Source organism: Lissotriton vulgaris, chromosome 8 (genome assembly GCF_964263255.1).
Source record: "Lissotriton vulgaris chromosome 8, aLisVul1.2, whole genome shotgun sequence".
In the NCBI taxonomy this organism is placed as follows: domain Eukaryota; kingdom Metazoa; phylum Chordata; class Amphibia; order Caudata; family Salamandridae; genus Lissotriton; species Lissotriton vulgaris.
The window spans coordinates 1,002,449,898-1,002,470,502 of NC_141696.1; the positions used below are offsets into that span (position 1 = coordinate 1,002,449,898).

Below are 20,605 nucleotides of genomic sequence, written 5' to 3' on the forward strand. Positions count from 1 at the left end.
TTTAAAATGATAACCAAAGTGAAAGGCATTGTTATTTGCAATTGTAATGGCTCCAACTGTCGTACTGCGAGACCTATTGGCAACGTGAGTGGTTTTTCGTGTGTGAGTGGCGTTGTGTGTGTGAGTGGCGTTGCGTGTGTGAGTGGCGTTGTGTGTGTGAGTGGCGTTGCGTGTGTGAGTGGCGTTGCGTGTGTGAGTGGCGTTGCATGTGTGAGTGGCGTTGCATGTGTGCGTAGTTGAGTGGCGTTGCGTAGTTGAGTGGCGTTGCGTAGTTGAGTGGCGTTGCGTAGTTGAGTGGCGTTGCGTAGTTGAGTGGCGTTGCGTAGTTGAGTGGCGTTGCGTAGTTGAGTGGCGTTGCGTGTAGTTGCGTGGCGTTGTGTAGTTGCGTGGCGTTGCGTAGTTGCGTGGCGTTGCGTGGCGTTGCGTAGTTGCGTGGCGTTGCGTAGTTGAGTGGCGTTGCGTAGTTGAGTGGCGTTGCATGTGTGAGTGGCGTTGCATGTGTGAGTGGCGTTGCATGTGTGAGTGGCGTTGCGTTGTTGCGTGGCGTTGCGTTGTTGCGTGGCGTTGCGTAGTTGCGTGGCATTGCGGCGTTGCGTAGTTGAGCGGCGTTGCGTAGTTGAGCGGCGTTGCGTAGTTGAGCGGCGTTGCGTAGTTGAGCGGCGTTGCGTAGTTGAGCGGCGTTGCGTAGTTGAGTGGCGTTGCGTAGTTGCGTGGCGTTGCGTAGTTGAGTGGCATTGCGTAGTTGAGTGGCGTTGCGTAGTTGAGTGGCGTTGCGTAGTTGAGTGGCGTTGCGTAGTTGAGTGGCGTTGCGTAGTTGAGTGGCGTTGCGTAGTTGAGTGGCGTTGCATGTGTGAGTGGCGTTGCATGTGTGAGTGGCGTTGCATGTGTGAGTGGCGTTGCATGTGTGAGTGGCGTTGCATGTGTGAGTGGCGTTGCGTTGTTGCGTGGCGTTGCGTTGTTGCGTGGCGTTGCGTAGTTGCGTGGCATTGCGGCGTTGCGTAGTTGAGCGGCGTTGCGTAGTTGAGCGGCGTTGCGTAGTTGAGCGGCGTTGCGTAGTTGAGCGGCGTTGCGTAGTTGAGCGGCGTTGCGTAGTTGAGCGGCGTTGCGTAGTTGAGCGGCGTTGCGTAGTTGCGTGGCGTTGCGTAGTTGCGTGGCGTTGCGTAGTTGCGTGGCGTTGCGTAGTTGCGTGGCGTTGCGTAGTTGCGTGGCGTGGCGTAGTTGATTGGCGTGGCGTAGTTGATTGGCGTGGCGTAGTTGATTGGCGTTGCGTAGTTGAGTGGCGTTGCGTAGTTGAGTGGCGTTGCGTAGTTGAGTGGCGTTGCGTAGTTGCGTGGCGTTGCGTAGTTGCGTGGCGTTGCGTAGTTGCGTGGCATTGCGTAGTTGCGTGGCGTTGCATGTGTGAGTGGCGTTGCGTAGTTGCGTGGCGTTGCGTAGTTGCGTGGCGTTGCGTAGTTGCGTGGCGTTGCGTAGTTGCGTGGCGTTGCGTAGTTGCGTGGCGTTGCGTAGTTGAGTGGCGTTGCGTAGTTGAGTGGCGTTGCGTAGTTGAGTGGCGTTGCGTAGTTGAGTGGCGCTGTGTAGTTGAGTGGCGTTGCGTAGTTGCGTGGCGTTGCATGTGTGAGTGGCGTTGCGGCGTTGCGTAGTTGCGTGGCATTGCGGCGTTGCGTAGTTGCGTGGCATTGCGGCGTTGCGTAGTTGCGCGGTGTTGCGTAGTTGAGTGGCGTTGCGTAGTTGAGTTGCGTAGTTGCGTGGCGTTGCGTAGTTGCGTGGCGTTGCGTGGTTGAGTGGCGTTGCGTGGTTGAGTGGCGTTGCGTGGTTGAGTGGCGTTGCGTGGTTGAGTGGCGTTGCATGTGTCAGAGGCTAAATGTAGCACAGGGAGACCTCCAGTGGTAAGACAATCAAAAACAACTTAGAAAACATTTGACAGTATGAAGAGATCAAACTCATGAACAAGCGTGATACACCTCAGCTAAAAATCATGATAAATAACAACACACATTAGAAGTGAAACTGCAAGTACAGAAGGACCAGCTTTGCTTGTTTAAAACTCCCACTTCAGGCAGATGAGTGTAATGTGTAAAGCGTCTTGTGCACATGAGCAGATCAGAGTCTGGAAGCAAATACAAAGAAGAGGAATGACTGAGGCGCATTGGTGTGAAGCACATCAAAGGGCTTCTCCTCCCCTAATTAGCCGTTCTGGGGAAACTGAAAGTACGGCCGGCCTGCGGCCGGCCATGAATAATTAGGGGAGGAGAAGCCCTTTGATGTGCTGGGCTGGCTGGCCCTGAATGCGCGTGCATGTTATCACGTGGTTCACGGGCACTGCAAGAAAACCGCGGCTGAAAGCCCTTTGGTTTGAAGAGAAAATAGCCGACTTGGATTCTCCCCATTTCCCATTCCTGCGGAATGGTAAAGGCTCGACCTAAAAATGTATCTATGCATACCATTTTCAGATCTAACAGGACCAAAAATGTCAACTCCAATCCTTTCCCATGGCATATTGGGTACAATAATGGGGTGTAAAATAGGCTTGCAGGTGGTCAAACTCTTATCAGAGTTAGCACACTCAAAAAATCACTGACAACTCCCTCAATGTCCCTGTCGATTCCAGGCCACCAGTAGGATTGTTTGATTCGGCATTTTGTTTTGACAATCCCCAAGTGTTCTTCGTGGCACAGGTTAACTACCTTCTCATTAAAGATTTTAGGAGGAACTAACCCCCACTGAGTAACAATTCCTTTTCAAAAGAAAGTTCATTCCTTACTAACCAAAATGGAATTAGCACCTTGTGTAAACGAGACTTTTCAGGCCAACCTTTTGTGGATGTATTCACTTACTTGCTGTAAATCTTCATCAAGAGACATTTTCTGCACTCGGTCATCATGGAGAATGCTTGCAAGTTCACTGCTAAAAATGCTTGCTACGAACCAATGGTCCCAGTCATTTCTAGGCTCTTTACACAGGGGTAAGGGACCCCTGCTAAAAAAAATCAGCAATTCTATTGCAAATTCGAGGGACATACACCACTTCATACACACATCTAATAGTTTGACAGAGAAACAGGAAATTCTGGGTGAGACATTATTTAAAGCTTGTGAATTGAGGGCTTTAGTAAGTGGTTTATGATCTGTTCTCAGCGTGACACAAGTTCCCCACACAAATTGTCTAAAATGTTTGAGTCCTCGTTAACAACCAAGAGCCTCCGTTTCAATAATGGAATATTTTTCTTCAGTGGGTGCGAGTACTCTGGATGCAAACTCCACAACACACTCCGTTCCATCTCTCTGTAGTTGAGAGAAAACCGCACCAAAGCCCCCTACCACTAGCATTGGTTGTAATACTTTTGAGTTTGGGGTTGAAGCCTTGGAGTGCAGGAGCTGAGCAAATGTCTCTTTTTATACTTTCCATACATACTTGACACTCTTTTGACTAATTAAAGGTACTACCCTTTTTTAGCAATTGTCTGATACAGTACATTTTTCCTGCAAAGTTGCAAACTAACTTAGAATACAATTCTGCCAGGCCAAGGAAGGATCTGACTTCCTCTTTATTTTGTGGTGTGGGGGCTTTTGTTATGGCTTCAACAAGCTCCGACTTAGGGATTTGGACTTCTCTGCGGTCAAACCCTTCCTACCCAATGCTTGTAGGTCTTTGTTTATAAGAATATCATGTTCCTCTCTATCTTTCCACATAATGAGGATAGTGCCCTGGAAGAACAGTACGTTTTTCATGTCCTTGAAAATGAGGTACATGTTACGTTGACACATGGCAGCAGCTGATGCCAACCCGAGAGGGATGCGGGTAAATTGGAAGATTCCTATCTGGGTGACAAAAGCTGTGAGATGTTTACTGTCCTCATGGAGGGGAACCTGATGATAGGTGGATGTTGAATCAATTGTAGAAAACCATACCATGCCCTTGGGAGCTGAAAGTAACTCTGAAATCTTGGGAAGGGTAAATACATCAATACAAATATTTTTATTTAGTTCCCTCAAGTCCACACAAGCGGATCTTGCCATTGGATTTGCGTGCGAAGACGACGGCACAACCCAATCCAAAGATTCTATGCACTCAATTATGCCCTTGTCTACAAGTTTTTTGATCTCCCCAACAACTTCATCCTTGACACCTAAGGGAATGTTCCTGACTTTATAAATGCAAGGCTTAGCATTATCCTTAAGGATTATTTTATGTGAGAAACCTTTGAGCTCACCAATACTTCCAGAGAAAACATTTGGAAATTTAGTAGCAAACTCTTCGTGCAGATTTTCATGAACAGGATTCACAACCTATTGGCTATTGGGATCCAAACGTATACCCAGCTCACCTTGGTCCCACCAACCTAAAACACAGGGTCCTGCCCTGGACACATACAGCTTACACATTGCTACTCTACCTTTAAACTCAAAGGTGAGTTTCCAAAAACCAAAGAGTTCAATGGGTTCTCCCTTGTAGCTTACAGGATGCACATCAGGGTTTTCTAGGTTAGGACCAATAACAGCCCTAAATAACTCATCTCATTTGTTTTTGTTCACAATGGTGTGTGGTGACCCAGAGTCAGCCATCAAGGTCACCTGTACTCCACCAGTTACTATTTCACAAACAGGCTTTTTCCTTTGCTTACCAGGAGTAAGATACTATCATAAGGCCATCCGGATCGCACGCAAGAATCACATTGCGTCCCTTCTTTCTGCTGCTGGCAATGCTCCCAGGGCACTGTACCAAATTCTACAATCCTTGGTGAAACCAGTGACCTGTGAGAGTGCTGAACTTTCCTCACAACAGCTATGCAATGAAATATCGCAATTCTTCACAAGCAAGATAGATAAGATCTATGATACCATCACAAATGCCAATCGGTCCTCTATAGGAGATTTACCGTCGCCACTGGTCGAAGAAGAAACATGCTCGGCCACTCTTAGTGCATTCCCTCTTATCTCTCTGGAAGAGGTGCAGTGCCTGGTGAGCCAAACCAAGAGCGGCAGTCCTTCGGACCCTATTCCAGCTAGAATGATGCCGGTGGTGGCTAAGACACTGGGCACAGGGATTCAGTGCCTTGTGAACCTATCCTTGACCGAAGGCCGAGTGCCCATGGCATGGAAAAAGGCATCGGTAAGATCTATTAGGAAGAATGCTACAATCCCTTGGACGGATTTGTCAAATCTCAGACCGATATCCCTACTTCCATTCATGGGAAAGCTCACTGAAAGACATGTGAACAGGCACCTTTCGAACTATATCAAACAGAGCGGCAGTCTAGACCACTCGCAATTTGGCTTTAGGCCGAAGCACAGTACTGAGTTGACGCTACGGTCAGTGACGGATGATCTACATATGTACAAGGACGGGGGTCATTCGGTAGTCCTGGTACTGTTAGACTTGTCGGCAGCGTTTGACACTCTATCCCATAATATTCTGCTCGCTAAGATCGGACTTGTGAGTACAGCACTGGCCTGGTTAAGAAGTTTCCCATCTAACCGGACTCAATCGGTTAGCATGGGCACATTTCGTTCGGTGGAGACAGAGATTACCAAGGGGGTGCCACAGGGCTCCTGTTTGAGCCCAACTCTTTTTAACATCTATGTGGCCCCCCTGGCTAGAATCTTGAGAGAGTTCGGTTTCATCCCGGTATCTTACGCAGATGATACCCAGCTCCTGTTTCCTTTTAAAACTCTTACCGACTAGGTGAAAACATCTTTTTCCAATGGCATTAAGGCGGTAGCAAATTGGATGGCATCTAATTGCCTCCAATGTAACTTACAAAAAACACAGTTGATGAACAGAATGCAGAACAATGTCTTGCATTCACCCCAGTACAAAGATCTGGGCCTAAATCCATCGTTTTTTTGCACTCCACACCACCCTAGGTCAGACACTGGCTATATGCAAATCAGCCTTGACCCTGTGCCTCATGGGAACAGTCCAGCCCGAACTACCAAGCCATGTCTTTCCTAGACCGGAATCAAGCATCCAAGGACCGGTTTCTGGCTATCAGCCTTCTTCAGCCTGGATAGCTTGACTCCAGTGATGTGGAGAGCCTGGGACTCACGTCTGAGCATACCCAGCCCACTCGGGGTGAAAATTGCAAAATATAGCCATGTCTGAACTGGGGTGGCAGAGTGGGCTAAAGAACGGTGATGGATTAAACCCAGATCTTTGGACTGGGTGTGAGTGTTTGATTCAGATGCTCCGTCCATCACCACCCCCTTTTGTACTCCAATGTAACTTAGGCAAAATGGAGGTTATGCTCTTTGGGGAAGCAAAGATCCTGTGGACCCCGGACTGGTGGCCGCAAGATCTTGGCCCGGTCCCAGAACCTAAGCTGGTTGTGAAAAATCTGGGTGTGCGCTTGGATCATGAACTCTCTCTTAAACAGCATTGTAACATCACTGGGGGTTCCTGTTTCCATGTCATTGGCCTGCTGCTGAAGGTTTTTCCCCTGCTACCTGACTTCACCAGGAAAGCCTTGGTGCAAGCTCTGATACCTAGTCGTTTTGACTATTGCAATGGCCTCCTGCTATCGGCCAATGATGGAGTATTGGCCAAACTCCAGATGATTCAAAATACTGCTGCCAGGCTGGTACTAAATGCCACCCCTAGGACACCGTCTAAACCCCTCTTGGAGAAATTGCATTGGCTCTCAGTCCGTAACAGGGTAAAATTAAAGACCTGTTTAATCCACAAGAGCCTAAATGGATTAGGGCCATCGCACTGGAGATAAATTCATTCCATGCAATCCGGTTCGGTCCCTTAGGTCCAGTAACCAGCTTCTCCTGAGAGTGCCAGCTGTGAGAAAGGCCAGACAGGGTGAGAAGGCCTTATCGGTAGTTGGTCCCACTTTATGGAACAAGCTTCCCCTTGCTTTGAGGCAATGTCCTGAAAATTTGAGCTTCAGGAAGAAGCTCAAAACATTTCTGTTTCAGAATTAATCCGCTATCCATTGACTGCTTGACCATGCTTTTGGTGGGGTTTTTTGGGCGCAGAGATACTCCAGAAGGAGTCGATTCAAGCGCAATACAAACCCGCAAATAAATTCAACATACCTTATTTTCCTCACATTCAGATTCAGCTCTATCATCAACAACAATACATTTCACAAATTTGAATTTATGACAAGCTCGTGCAAAATGGCCAGATATTTTACTATATGCAAATTTTTGACCTAGAGCTGGGCATCTTTTATTATCGGCAAGATGTGAAGAGCTACCGCAGCGGTAACACCTCCCTTTTGTGTCCACTGACTTCTCTGTACGTTCTTTGTTCCCGCCTCTCTCTTTAACTGGTAGTTTGTCATTTTATTTATAACTTGTTCAGGTCAGACGTAAATAGTTTTTATAACTTTCACCATCTCATCACTATTCTCTCCTTTGGATTTGGCAAGGACAGTTTTAGCACATCTTGACGTTAGTTCGGCCTTGCTGATGATGGCAGAAATTTCCCGCAAACTAGCATCCCCATTAATCCAAAGTTTATCTTGCAGGTTTTGGGTGTTACAGTGCATGAATAATTAGTTGCGTATTAACTTTCTTCAATGATTCCAAACTTGCAGGACAAGGCTAGTCTTAGGGAAGCAATGTAATCTTCCAATTTCTCGTAGGGTTCCTGCTTCCTATGATAACAAGCATTTGCAATGCAAAAGGTCTTGCAATTGCGAGATTTTGAGCTTTTGGCATTGTATTTGAGAATGCCTTTCACTTATGTGTTTAAAATCCTGCAATAAAAAAAAGGCATTGTCATTTACAATACCAATAGGTCAAAGTTCCTAAAATGCTAGACCTATTGCATTGCAAATGGTTGTTGTTTACAAGCGCCCCATGCTGCACTTTCATGTTAAGAGGCCACTCCCCTTTCTTTAGACAAGCCGTGTCTAAAGAAAGGTCAGCGGCCCCTATTAAAGTGAAAGCGCAATATGATGCGCTTTTACCCCAAAATCATTTGTTTGTCAAATTGACAAACAAGTGCTTTTTTAGTAAAAGCGCCCTGTGAAAGCGCACATTGTGCGCTGAATGTTGCCGGAAAGCATGTAGTGCCTGCAGTAGGCGAAATGCATTAAAGAAAATAGTGCTTACACACTAAATAAGACTTACCGTGTAACAACCGAAGTAAAAGGGCCAGGGCTTTAAATGGCAAAACATAAGTGCAGGTACTCATTAAATTGATCTAGGGGCGTGGTAGTGGACGGGGTTAGAGGCGGGGTGAGACATGATGATACAAAAACACTTCTGATGTTTATTCATTTTACCCTTTATAGTTGTCTCAAACTTTTCATATGTGCAGATGTGCAATGGGCTGTAAAGTTCGGGAAACCATTCATAGCATGCACTGTAGTCTAATGCCAATCAAACCCACTGTAGAGTAAATCATCTCTAGCATAGTCTAATGCCAATCAAACCCACTGTAGAGTAAATCATCTCTAGCATGCACTGGTCTCTAATGACTGGTGCCCAAAGTGTCTGCAGTAATACTAGTTTAAGGATTAATTTCTCTAGTTTTGGAGTAACTCCCCCAAGTCCCTATAATTCAACCCATTTTATTTAGGTCAGCTGGCCTGGGACCAAGTCCGAAAAGCAGCTCTTTAAAACACTGAGCCGTCGTTTTGTTGGAAAAGCTTTTCATGTGTCAACCAAGCGAGTTCGCCATACACTTTTGTCAAGTCTTCCTAACCACGGTGATCAATGTTTTCAGGATAATACATCGATAATGATGGGCGTACATAGACTAACGTAGGAACGTGTGGGGTTGTGTGTTATATTCATTGATACAGGTGGGCGGGCTGAGGGACAGTACAAGCATCAGACCTGTTCCATTCTTCAGTATATAAGTCATGTCTCACATATACGTAAGAGATTAATTAATACTGTGTCTAACCAAGCGTATGCAGCTCTTGCCTTAGCCATGCAGTACAGCATTCCTGCGCACTGTACGTAAAGGGATGGTGGTGGGTACGAGGCATACGGGGCAGTGGGCCTTGAGAGCAGAGCTAGCAGGGCCATGTATTCCAAGAGTGACAAAATAAAAGTGAGGGCAGCCAAGCCAGCCCTCCAGCCACAGTGTGATGGACTGCTGGGCGTGATACGATGTCTGGCGGTCAAGTGTGCACCCTCAAATACCTTGCAGACCGCGTGGCCGAGACGGAATGCCACTGTGGTGACCCAGGGAGACACATCGTGACGGGCGCTGTTGGGGGCAGAGAGTAATTGCTGGACTTCACGCCCCAGGAGGCTGCGGGGCGAGCAGCGGACAAGCGGCCCCTCCCCCTTGACACCGGGGGCATTGAAAAACTTCTTGCACCTCCCGCTTCGCAGGAGACTCATCGTGACCGGCGCTGTTGGGGGCAGAGAGTAATTGTTGGACTTCACGCCCCAGGAGGCTGCAGGGCGAGCAGCGGACAAGCGCCCCCTCCCCCTTGACACCGGGGGCATTGAAAAACTTCTTGCAGCTCCTGCTTCGCGGGAGACGCATCGTGACCGGCGCTGTTTGGGGCAGAGAGTAATTGCTGGACTTTACTCACCAGGAGGCTGCGGGGCGAGCAGCGGACAAGCGGCCCCTCCCCCTTGACACCGGGGGTGATTTAGCCATCAACCCTTTCCCGCCCCGCGGGCGAAGCCCGGGCAAAGGGCGGGCTGTCAGTGCCAGAAAGAGCCAGGGCAGGGCTACCCCCCTAAATTCTGCTACACCGCTAAATTCTGCGAAACCGACATTCTAGGAGTATCTAAACCGAAGTGCGGGCTCGTCAGAGAAGAAAGCAGAGTAAAGGTACTGTCTGCTTGTTGAAGATTCCCCTTGTAAATACCCCTGGCGTCCATCATTGACTATTAGAGGACAAATTGTGCCAGTTGTTACTATGCGACGCCCTCTAGTACTGGCAAGTGAGGAGTTTCGCAGTCATGGGCAAACTCAAGTCAATGGAAGGGGGTGGGGTGGGGGGCAGAGTCTGCTCACCCATCCAAATAGAGTAAGGGGAAGAAAGCTAAAAAGATACCTAGACATGCTGCTTCTAATTGCATCCTTGACCGTATTGAATCCCTTGTCGAAGAATGCGAGGAGATTCTGGTTGTTGGACAAAGTGCCCAAACGGGGGGGGGGCTTGGACAGACGCTGAGGTGAATTCATCTCCTGCTATCCCCGCTATGTTCCGTACAAAACAAAAAGCACCAGAGGGAAGTAACTCGGATGGAAAGGGGCCACTTTCCCCAATGGTTAGGATCATTGATCATAAGGGTATTGTTAAGCCTATTGATAATCCCACTATAGCAAATAGTAACAATTCACCTGTGTCTGATTCACTAATACCTTGATCTAATAGATTTTCCGTTCTAGCGAATGTACATAAAGAGGCCTCTGTTCTGCAAACTGCACAAACCACTAGACCAGGCTTTGCCCTTGTGCAAAACTCTCTATCAAGTCAAGCTTTGGACAATAAGGATAAAATTGCCCCACAAGATATTAGCGAACTAACAAACTTAGTTTCACTTTTAAGAGACGAAATAGAGTCTATGAAACTTTTGATTATAAATTTAACTGCTATGGTTAGACCTGCACTTTGCCTAATATTAGCAGAATTAATGGTAATTTCTTTCCTTTGAAATCCCGTATTGAAAACAAGATGGTCACGGGACCAGCAGGGGGCGGTGGGCGCAAAATAATTTCTTTACCGGCCGAAGTAGCCAGGGTAAGTAGATCCCCGGCACCCCAGAAAATCCAAGGTAAATCCGCGTTAGCAAACCCAATTAATAGGTCAACGTGTTCGAATTTGAAATCAGATCAAGAACTCCGGCTTGTTGGTGCTAGGGGGAGTGGTACAGACAGGGTGCCAGTTTGTATGGCAACAAAAAGTAATCCACCCACAAGAAGGGGGATTATGCTTACGAGTGACGCACACAGCCCAAACTAAATTTACATGACTAATGTCCCTAAGTTAGCTCCAGGGCGAAGTAGCAATAGCAAGAGTGCCGATTCCTTAACCAATAAAGCAATCCACTGGGTGCGACATGTCGGAGGATGTCGCTCTGTAATTAGGGAGGACATCTCTAAGGCAAGAAGGTTAAGTTTCCCTTCGGAGGAATATGACTCCATCGAGTTAACGCTACGTACAGAGCTATTGGCCGAAAACGTGTTTGCCCTTGAATTTAGAAGTAGCCCGCCATCATTTCTGTATCCAGTTTAGGAAGCTCTGCCCCTCATTCCAGGTCCCTTTGGTCCCTATACAAAGTGGAGCAGGTCGGATGGTTCTGGGCTGGAGAACATAGATTGACTCCCTCGGGAGTCAATTGTAACATCCCTCAATGATGCAGTTGGCAACCATAATTGGGGAGAGGCTGGCACCATTATAACTGGCAAGAGCTGCAGAAGTATTGATAGTGGCAAGGATCAACTCGACAGTGTGAGTACCCCTAGTAATATGGTGGGTGAGGTCTATTTTACAACTCACTCAAACCTATGTCTTAATTTAGGGCAAAAGAGGCAGTCCAGTACAGATCCGATAAGTGATGTAAATACTCCACCACTTAATGGTAGATGCTCTCAGGGTGGCAATTTAATTTCGTGGAATGTCGCAGGTTTGGGCCCCAGATTACAATCACCGGAATGGCTTATATTCATCAATGATTTTGACTTATGTGTCTTCCAGGAGACCTGGTCATGTGAACCACACTTCGCCCAGGGCTATTTGAATTTTTATGCTCCAGCAATCAAAGGGGCCAAAGGGCGTCCGGGTGGTTTAGCCATTTTGGTCCGCCAAAATCTATTTTCCACCATTAAGGAGCTAGTCATCAAGAGTAATGACATTCAGCTCATTAGACTAGACCTGAGCCCCTTGGGTTGTTTGGACATTTACAACGTGTATGTCAGGGGGTCTAAGGGTGGGAAGTCCCATGCTAATGCAACCTTGGACTTCCTCTTGGAATACCATTCAGCAAAGAACAGTGTAGTCATTGCAGGAGACCTAAACCTAACCTTTGAACCCCTGGTTGCTCATGACAGGTACCTCGGGGAAGAGGAGGATAGACAATGCGGGGTGCCAAAATTGGATCTTAAACCCGTAGCAAGGTGGCCAGAGGCCGTCATCTAGATTAATGCGATCTGTTACAAAAAGGGATTAAGGGCCCTAAATGGGAGAACTCGGAGTGATATGGCAGGGGCTAACACATTTGATAACGGTCACCACAAAAGTAGGATTGATTATGTCCTTTGTAGCATGAAGCTTTGGCACCCGATATTGGACATGGTGGTCAAGGTGCGAATAGAAAGTGATCACAACCCCTTGTGTGTAAGGCACCAATGGTGCGCGTTAGAGCAACCAGAGCTAGATATGGTTGAGCATTGTCTTCCTGATACTGTCCCCACAAATGACATGCGCCGGCTTAAATGGTCGCATGTCATGTCCAACCAAAAGGCCATGGATAACATCAGCAAAGAGGTTGATAAAGCCACACTGTATCTCGATCAAGCAAATAGATCCGGTAAAGACCTGGGTGCTGTAACTAAATTGCATGATAGTCTCTTTGTGGGTATTAGGGACCACTTTCTTAAACCTGCTAAAAGTAATAAGGCCACCATCCCCAAACCACTTAAGTGGTACAACAATGACAGCAGTGCCTAGTGCAATTCTAGCACACCTGCAATTAGGGGGAGGGGGAGGGGGGGGGTGGATGCTGTTCGGTTAGCCAGACAAGAGTATAAAAGGTGCATATGCAAATATGCAAGGCTAAGAAACTGTGGAATGAACTTCATCGGCAGGACCTAAAGGAGACAAGTGATAGCAAGGATTTTAGGCTATTTTGGAATATTGTCAAGTGGGGGAGGGGGTCCAGTCCAAACCACCCGAAAACTATGTTACGCAGGAAGGATGGGCAAACCACTTTAGGCCACAATATGCAGGTAATCTTTCAGACAATGCGATGGATGATTTTAGGCTTGTTTTATATAAACATGAACCTTTTAATGGTAATGATGTCCTAGTGGCTCTTAACACAGTGGCTAGGATGTCTTTCTCCATGACAAAGTACGTTGGGGCAAGTACATTACGTTATTGGCTAACGCCGTGTCCCAGGGTGCACCGGTCCTGGAATCGTGGAAGGGGGCGGTGATAATCCCAGTTTACAAGAGTGATAAAACGCAGCCAGCAAATTATAGGCCTATCGGCCTTATAGACACTATTCAAAAGGTGATCGGGAGGATGATCTTGAATAAGTTACTTGATTGGGTTGAGGAAAATAATGCATTGTCTCCATTCCAAGCGGGATTCTGTAAACTTACAAGCACGATCGACCAGGTATTCCACTTTACCCTACTTCATTGGATGACTGTGGTACTGGGCAAAGGCAGCCTTTATCCTGCCTTTGTCGATTTACGTGCAGCCTTCGACCTTGTTCCCCGGTCTCAACTATGGGCAGTTTAAAAAAAAACTAGGTCTATCTGAAGATATTTTAACTCTGGTGATGAGGCTACACAAGGCTAATTATGCTAAGATACAGTGGGGAGGACAGGGAAGAGTTACCCCTGACTTCCCGGTGGAGTGTGGTGTGCGCCAAGGCTGCTCAATGGCCCCCACGCTTTTTACATTGTATATCAATGGAGTAGTCGCCCGTATGTCATCAGTAAACACAGATGCTCCCATTTTAGCTGGTGTAAAGATCCCGATTTTAATGTTTGCGGATGACACGCTGATTTTATCTAAAACCCCGAGTGGCCTACAGCGTGCCTTATTAATTTTCGAGGAGTTCTGCTCTGACCATGGTTAGGAAGTTAACATGGCAAAAACCAAACTCATGGTTTTTAATCCGCATCATAGTTTTAGAGGGAAATTTTTCATGAATGGGCTTTCATTGGAAATGGTCAAGGCTTTTACTTACTTAGGGATCCACGTAGCAAAAGATAATAAATGGGACCAACATATAGATATAGCTGCACTTAGACACCGGCAATATGCGGGGGCTCTAAACCTGGAGCATAAAAAATCATTAACAAAACCGATAAAGTCTGTACTCCAAGTCTATGAAGCCAAAGCACTCAGTTCTGCGCTTTACGGCGCAGAGCTATGGGGGTTTGAGAAACGGAGGCCATTAACACTTTCAGAAAACAAGTTCTTTCACAGCATTACCGGACTTTCCCTGAGCACCCCATTACAGCCACTTCGATATGATCTTGGCAGGAAGGCCATCGCGGATGTAGCAAAGCTTCGCCCTATTCTATACTGGCGTAGGCTTTGGACTACACCGGAGCTCTTTCATTTTGCTGAAGGGTTCATGGATGTCATAAAATCCGATGACTTCCACAAGATCAGTTGGCTAAAGGAACTTAGAAATTCTCTGGTGGGCCTGGACATGGAAATGCTGTGGGGAAAATCCTGCGACAGAATCTTTTCCATCTAAAAGTGCACTAAAGGAGATCTATTGGGAGTGGGTTGCATACCGTATCTGGAGTGGTACTGGTTCTTCCACCATGGCTGGGGGGTTCCTTGAGGCAAAGCTTATCCCCAGGTTAGAACCATACTGGGATATCATCACTAAACCTGGGGATAGGAAGCTCTATTTCCAGCTTAGAGCAGGATCCTTGCCCCTCAAGTCGCTAACTGGTAGGTGGGCTGGGGCAAGTAGTAGTATCTGCCCTGCCTGTGGGTGTGATAAGGAAACTATTACTCATTTTCTCTTTGTTTGTCCTGTATATGTAATCCCAAGGCGTGTGTGGCTAACCCCAATGTGCAAGTCACTGGGTACAAACAGTAGTGCTGAAGCACTAAGACTTATATGCACCAGCACTTTGCTATTTATTTCATTATCAACTGCTAAATATTTGGGATGGGCGTAGGTGCTAAGGCAAAAATCTTAGGCTGTGATTATCGATCACGTGTCTCTTCTGTTTTTAAGAAAAAATTACCCAGCATGATCATGTAATACGTTTGATTGTAATCTGCCATAATAGCCCCTTTGTATATAGCATTCAAGATGAATTTTACATTTTTAATAGTTTTATAATTGTTTTTATCATGATTATTTATATGTACATAATTGGCAAACTCTTATTGTACATATATTTGTAAAAACTGTGGAATGTTTGTTTATGCTTTTATGAGAACCTCTCGAGAAAAGGTAATTTTGACTTTGATTTTGACTTTGAACCAAGGCTCTGCGCCTTCTGCAGCCTATCAATCACGCCAGCGCCTCCCCAGTCCCACACATGGACAATACCCTCTGCTCTTCCACGGGTGGGGCTCTGAGGTACCCACACGGGCCACCAAGCAGGAGACCGCCCGGGAGCCTGTCCCAAGGCAAAGTAGTCTCCACACAAGCGGCGCGAGACAGAAAACGTAACAGCGACAAACACTGTGCAGCTCTTTGTAAGCTCCCGCCTCCCCTCCTAATGGACTTATTGGACATGTTGGCAGGCTCTGTAGGGGCGTGTGGATACAGTTCATAGTGTCTGTGTGTACATCATTCCATAAACAAATCACAGCCAAATTCAGGGATTGGATGCTTTCCACACAGAATGTTAGGAAAATAAAACCTTTGTACAGTAACATTACGGTATGGCCACGAAGGTGAAGTGGCGAAAGTGCCAGTGAGGCAGGGTCAGAGTACTGAATGAGAGGGTACTAAGGAAAGAAATGTGGCAGGAAATTGAAAAACATTAAACCAGGAACGTGCAAAAGAAAGAAACCAAAGTAGCTGGAAAAAGAAGGGTATTTTTTTTTTAAGCAATAATAAAATATAAAGCAATACATGGAAGCCAAAGAGGGAGGGCCAGACAATAGACAGAAAAAAGAGAGAGTATAATTGTAGTGGAAAATTAAGAGCTGGGAAATGTGATGGAAGTGAAGTGAGATGGTGAAAAAAGACAGGGAGTGTCTAAAAAGAAGAAACGTCAGGGAAAGGAACAAGCTGTCGCAGTGAGAGTGAAAGCGCACCGTGCGCTCATTCTGCTGAAAGGCCGCGAGCGAGGAAAGGAGTTGTGCGTACACGTGCACAACTCCTTTACAAGCTGTCGCCGTGGGAGGGAAAGCTCGCCAGGTGCGCGTTCTGCTCAAACGCTGCGAGCGCAGACAGGAGATGTGCGTACATGTGCACAACTTCTGTCCTCTGCATGCACATGTCCTGTCCCCCTTCGGCCAAGAAACCGACAACAATAGTCCTCGCCACGGCGACAGCGTATGCGCTGCATAGCTAGGCGAGACCTAAAAATGATATCTGTGTACAGCTTTACATACAGTGGACTCAAAGTAAGCATTAAGATCGGCAATGGCTTGAATGAACACATTGACTTCGCTACCAGCTAAAGTTTTTTTCAATTCTGTTGTAAACCTTTAACCCGCCTGGCCTAAACAATGTAACAATACATTTTTTCCTTTCTGGATTTAACTCTTTGCTCTCAAAGGTGTTCAAGTAATTAATCAAAAATTCTCTCCATGCTTCTCATCTCTGACTAGAAACCTCACAATCTTTCACCATGAATTGTTCTGGGGCAGGTAAATTCGTGGTTGCTACAGCCATGATAATTAGTCTTGGTAGAGATGAAACTATAAGTAAATGATGAAAAATATTAGAAACTAAATTGGACAGTACCTTGGCTAATACGCAGTGTGCGTATCACTGTTGATGATTTTCAGAAAACACTGAGGAAATCTGAGTAGAAATGACAGTTTAAAATAAACAATACGTGAAAAGCACTCCGGTTCAGCAGGCAGGTCACTTTCCAATCGATGCTTGAAATTTGACGCGACACTGGTGCGTTAAGATGGCCGCACGAAGCGTCACCTCAGCGTGACCTCCTATTTGATGCCGGTCGTACATATTACGTCAACGGGAGAGCGAGCGGAAGAGCGAAGCTGCCTTGAAGATGCCGTCTCGAACGCTGCTGCCGATTGAAAGATGCGGCCGATAAGCCGCTACCACCAACGGCTACTCTGCAGAGCCCAGCACTAAGGTAAATAAGGTAGAAACAATACCTTTAGAAATTTGTGCGCGCCTCCCCTTTTACACTTTATACATTCACTTACTCCATGTTCATTTCTCACCAATGTGCGCTCTTGAGAAGAGCGTTCAAGGCTGGGACCCACATCTGGTTCTCTCTCCCTCCTCCGGGAGGAGAAGCTCCTGCTGTGAGTGCTTCTGTACTCTGTTACAGTCCTCGGAGGCAGCAACGGAGGCCACCACCCAGGGTTTGTTCTGGCAGGTAGGCTCCGGCATCGTTGATGGTCTTCAGCTGGTCTCAAGCAGTGCTTAATTTGTAAAATGATAAGTGCCGACGCTCTGATCAGGAGGCCACTGAAGCTTGAACCTCCCTTCGCCCCTGTCATCGCTGCCAAAACATCTACTAACTATCTTTCTCGCATGCAAGTGCGACAGTTCAGATTATTCCAGGTCCCCAAAGCTAAAGGAATGGCTGTGAGGCAGGTATAGATAATTTTCAGAGTATATTATATTCCTAAACAACCATTGTTCTGCTGATCTCTAAATTAGATGAGCAGTGACACCACGTGGCAGACTGTCATAAGTGCAGTGTTTGCAATTAAGTGCCGGTGCTGAGCACTGTAAACCACCAGCTCAAATTAAGCACTAGTCTCAAGCAGACTTCTGGGCCTTAGGTGAGTTGTTGGGTCGGAGATCATGGTGCTGCAGCTGGTGCTTCTTTTGAAAATACAGCCCCCCTCCCTTTTTTGTATCACCCTCTAGAGCATGGACTTAACCACAAGGGAAAAAGAGCTCTAACAGTATAAATTCACTTAAGGTTTAATAGAGAACTTAGTTTCAATTATATATACGTTGAGTAAATCGAACTATGGATTAAATCATTTTGTATTTAGGATTATATAAAAAAAATATTATCAATTGTAATGCAGTCAAAGCAACAGACAGAAAATGATATAGACCATGTTTTTACTTTTTAGGGTTTCAACACCAATAGTCTAAAGAGGTTGTTTTGAATAATCAAGAAACTATTCAGAAACTGTATATTTATACAATCTTCACATATTCAAATTTCAAACTTTTGCTAGTTGAACATTATACAAGCAATGACTGACAAATCTATTACTCAAGGAAAAGAGGGGTCCGTCACCAGGTACGAACAACTGTAAATTGCATAAAACCATGGCAAGTGGCAATTTATGGGTGAATGCCTTGGGTCACAGCGGCGAACCGCAAGACAGCGTGGTGAACTGATTTAGTCCATAGTTCGATTTACTCAATGTATAGAAAACCAATAAAAAGTTATCTCTATTAAATCTTAAGTAAATTGATCATGCTAGAACTTTTTTTCCCAATTTGCTGGTGCTTTTTTAGCGCAGTGCAGCTCTAACTCTGCTGACAGCGATGGGGCGGCGGTGCTGTCCTTGGAGCTCTAGGCAGTTGTTGCAGTGTTTTTTCTGCTTCAGCCACAATTTCAAGACCTGCAGCGGTCCAGTCTGCTCGGGCACAATTATCAAGTTCATAGTGGCACAGTCTGACTGGGCACTCTTCAGGGCAGAGCGGTTTTGCAGGCCACTTATGCACAACTCCATGGTTACAACAGCCTTGTCTACTCAGGCAAAGTTCAGGAGTAGTGCTTTGGATAAGGGCAAGAGCGTTTGCACTCAGGCCTGTGTGCAACGAAGACACTTTCTCTCGCCTCGCTGAATGCATACAGGGAGGTAATTTTGTTCAGCCTATTTGGTCGCTTCTTCTTTAGGGTTGTCGCATACCTTCCCTTTCTTCTAAGGTAGGTAACCTCCAGGTGATTTAGGACGTGGGAGACAGCTCTTCCCTCCAGGTCAGACTCCAGGTGATGTCCACTCACCTTTGGGAAGCTGGCTGTCTGTCCGACACCAGCTCTGGTGGCACAGCAGTCTTCAGAATTATCTGTGGAGTCCTCCTTTCCTTGATCAAAGAACTGTGGACTGGAACAAGTAGGTCTTCAGCTCCCCCTTTTATACATTGGAAGCAGAACCGGTTTGTGTTGGTCCATCTGTCGTTTCCAGGCTGATTTATAGACCGTCTTCATGTAGTGATGCTCCTTACAACTGGGTCGACTCCAGTTTGGAGCACCCACAACTATGGCACAAAACGGGAGCATTTTGCACCTGGGCCAAAAAGGTTCGGTGGAACGGACTTCCAAGCAGTTATTAAGTTAACTATTTGCTGTAAAAATGTAGTGTTTGGTCCTAGAATTTATGTTCATTTCCTCTAAAACTGAAAAGAGGCGCGGGCTCTCTGTATATGAGGGAATCTGTGCAGGGATCCAGTTGTATTTGAAACATAAAGGTGAGTAAGTGTTCTTTAGCAAACATATATGCAGCCCTTGTAGTGTCACCGAAAGTCCCTTTTCCTAATACTACCAGTAAGCCATTTTCATTTATTTGGATGCACTTGCGCAAAGGTTGCTAATACATACTTCAGTGTCCAGGTCATACTAGCCAGAGGTTTGAGGAAGCTGAGTAACCTTTTTTTGTTCATTTATGGTATGTTTTCACAGAGTTTTCCGAAACGTATACATTCACATTAATTATTAATGTAGTGTGACAGTCAGAAACCTAACTCAGATTAGCATTCTACCCGACTTGAAATAGAATATCTGACCAATTTTATTTATTTTCTTTGAATGAAAATGAAGAAAAGATATGAAAGTTTTTAGTTCCATGCTAGGTCGTTTTTATTTAGAATTTTGCTTCTCTTTTCAGGCCTCTGAAATATGACAAGCTGACGTCATGGGAAGCCATCCTGCTGGGTGAAAGGGAGAGCTCTTCAAATGGAAAGATAACTTGAATTCTTCTCCTGATTGGCGTCGCTCGAGGCTGCTGTTGATTGTAGACGTTGAGCAATTTCCTGAAGTGTTGTATTTTTTTCTTTTTAAAAGAAAACGTTTTTCTAAAAGCATGTGTTTCACAAGTAATTTATTTATTTTAACACAACGCACGTGCTATGTATGCATATAATGATCAACCTCTTTCAATGGTAAAATGATTGTATAATACTCTGCTAATACCAAATCGCAGCAGATGTAACTGAAAAAAACCTTTTTATCTCTCATTAGTATCTTGTCCCAGAAATTTCAGTTGTTTGTAGCAGTCTTTGTATTGTCATTTTCAGAGCTGGAAATTATTGGTCTTCAATCGGAAGCTGTTAAACTGATAACAGAAGTTTTTTAGCAGAAAAAGATATTAATTATGTATGTATGTATCATAGAGCCCGTTTCATTGACCACCCCCTACACATAACTGTTTACAATCAGTTTTGCTTTGAGAAATTTGTGTATCCTCAGAACCCAAGAAAGAATAGTTTATCTGAGGTCAGACCGCATTGTATACCTCTGTTGCTGAAGCTAATAAATACTTTTTTTGTATAACTGTGAAGTTGGCAGTAGTCTTTTTGTTACTTGTCATTTTCTCTTCCCAAGATGTCTCCTTTTTAGGTTTCGCCTTGGCAGCGCGCATGTGCTGATCTAGGAGTGCCTTTAGCTATCGTTCTTCACTTTTCAAGCACTGCACTTGTGCTTGTGGCGGCATCCAATTGCGGGAGCGAGCATCACCACGCCACAAGTGCGAGTGCAGTGCTTGAAAAGTGAAGCCTGCGTGCGCTCGCATGCACCACCCCAAAAACAGCCGCTGCTGGTTTACTTTAACGTCGTCTGCTCCCAA

General features: G+C 45.9%; 1 long non-coding RNA gene across 1 annotated transcript in view; it reads left to right on the forward strand.

The window, feature by feature from the left end:
• LOC147698239 (uncharacterized) overlaps positions 1-20,313 on the forward strand; it is a 44,747-nt gene extending 24,434 nt beyond the window's left edge. Inside the window, exon 2 of the long non-coding RNA XR_015299188.1 lies at positions 19,614-20,313. This is a non-coding gene — a long non-coding RNA (uncharacterized LOC147698239). The remainder of the gene's footprint in view (positions 1-19,613) is intronic.
• The last annotated feature ends 292 nt before the right edge of the window (positions 20,314-20,605 follow it).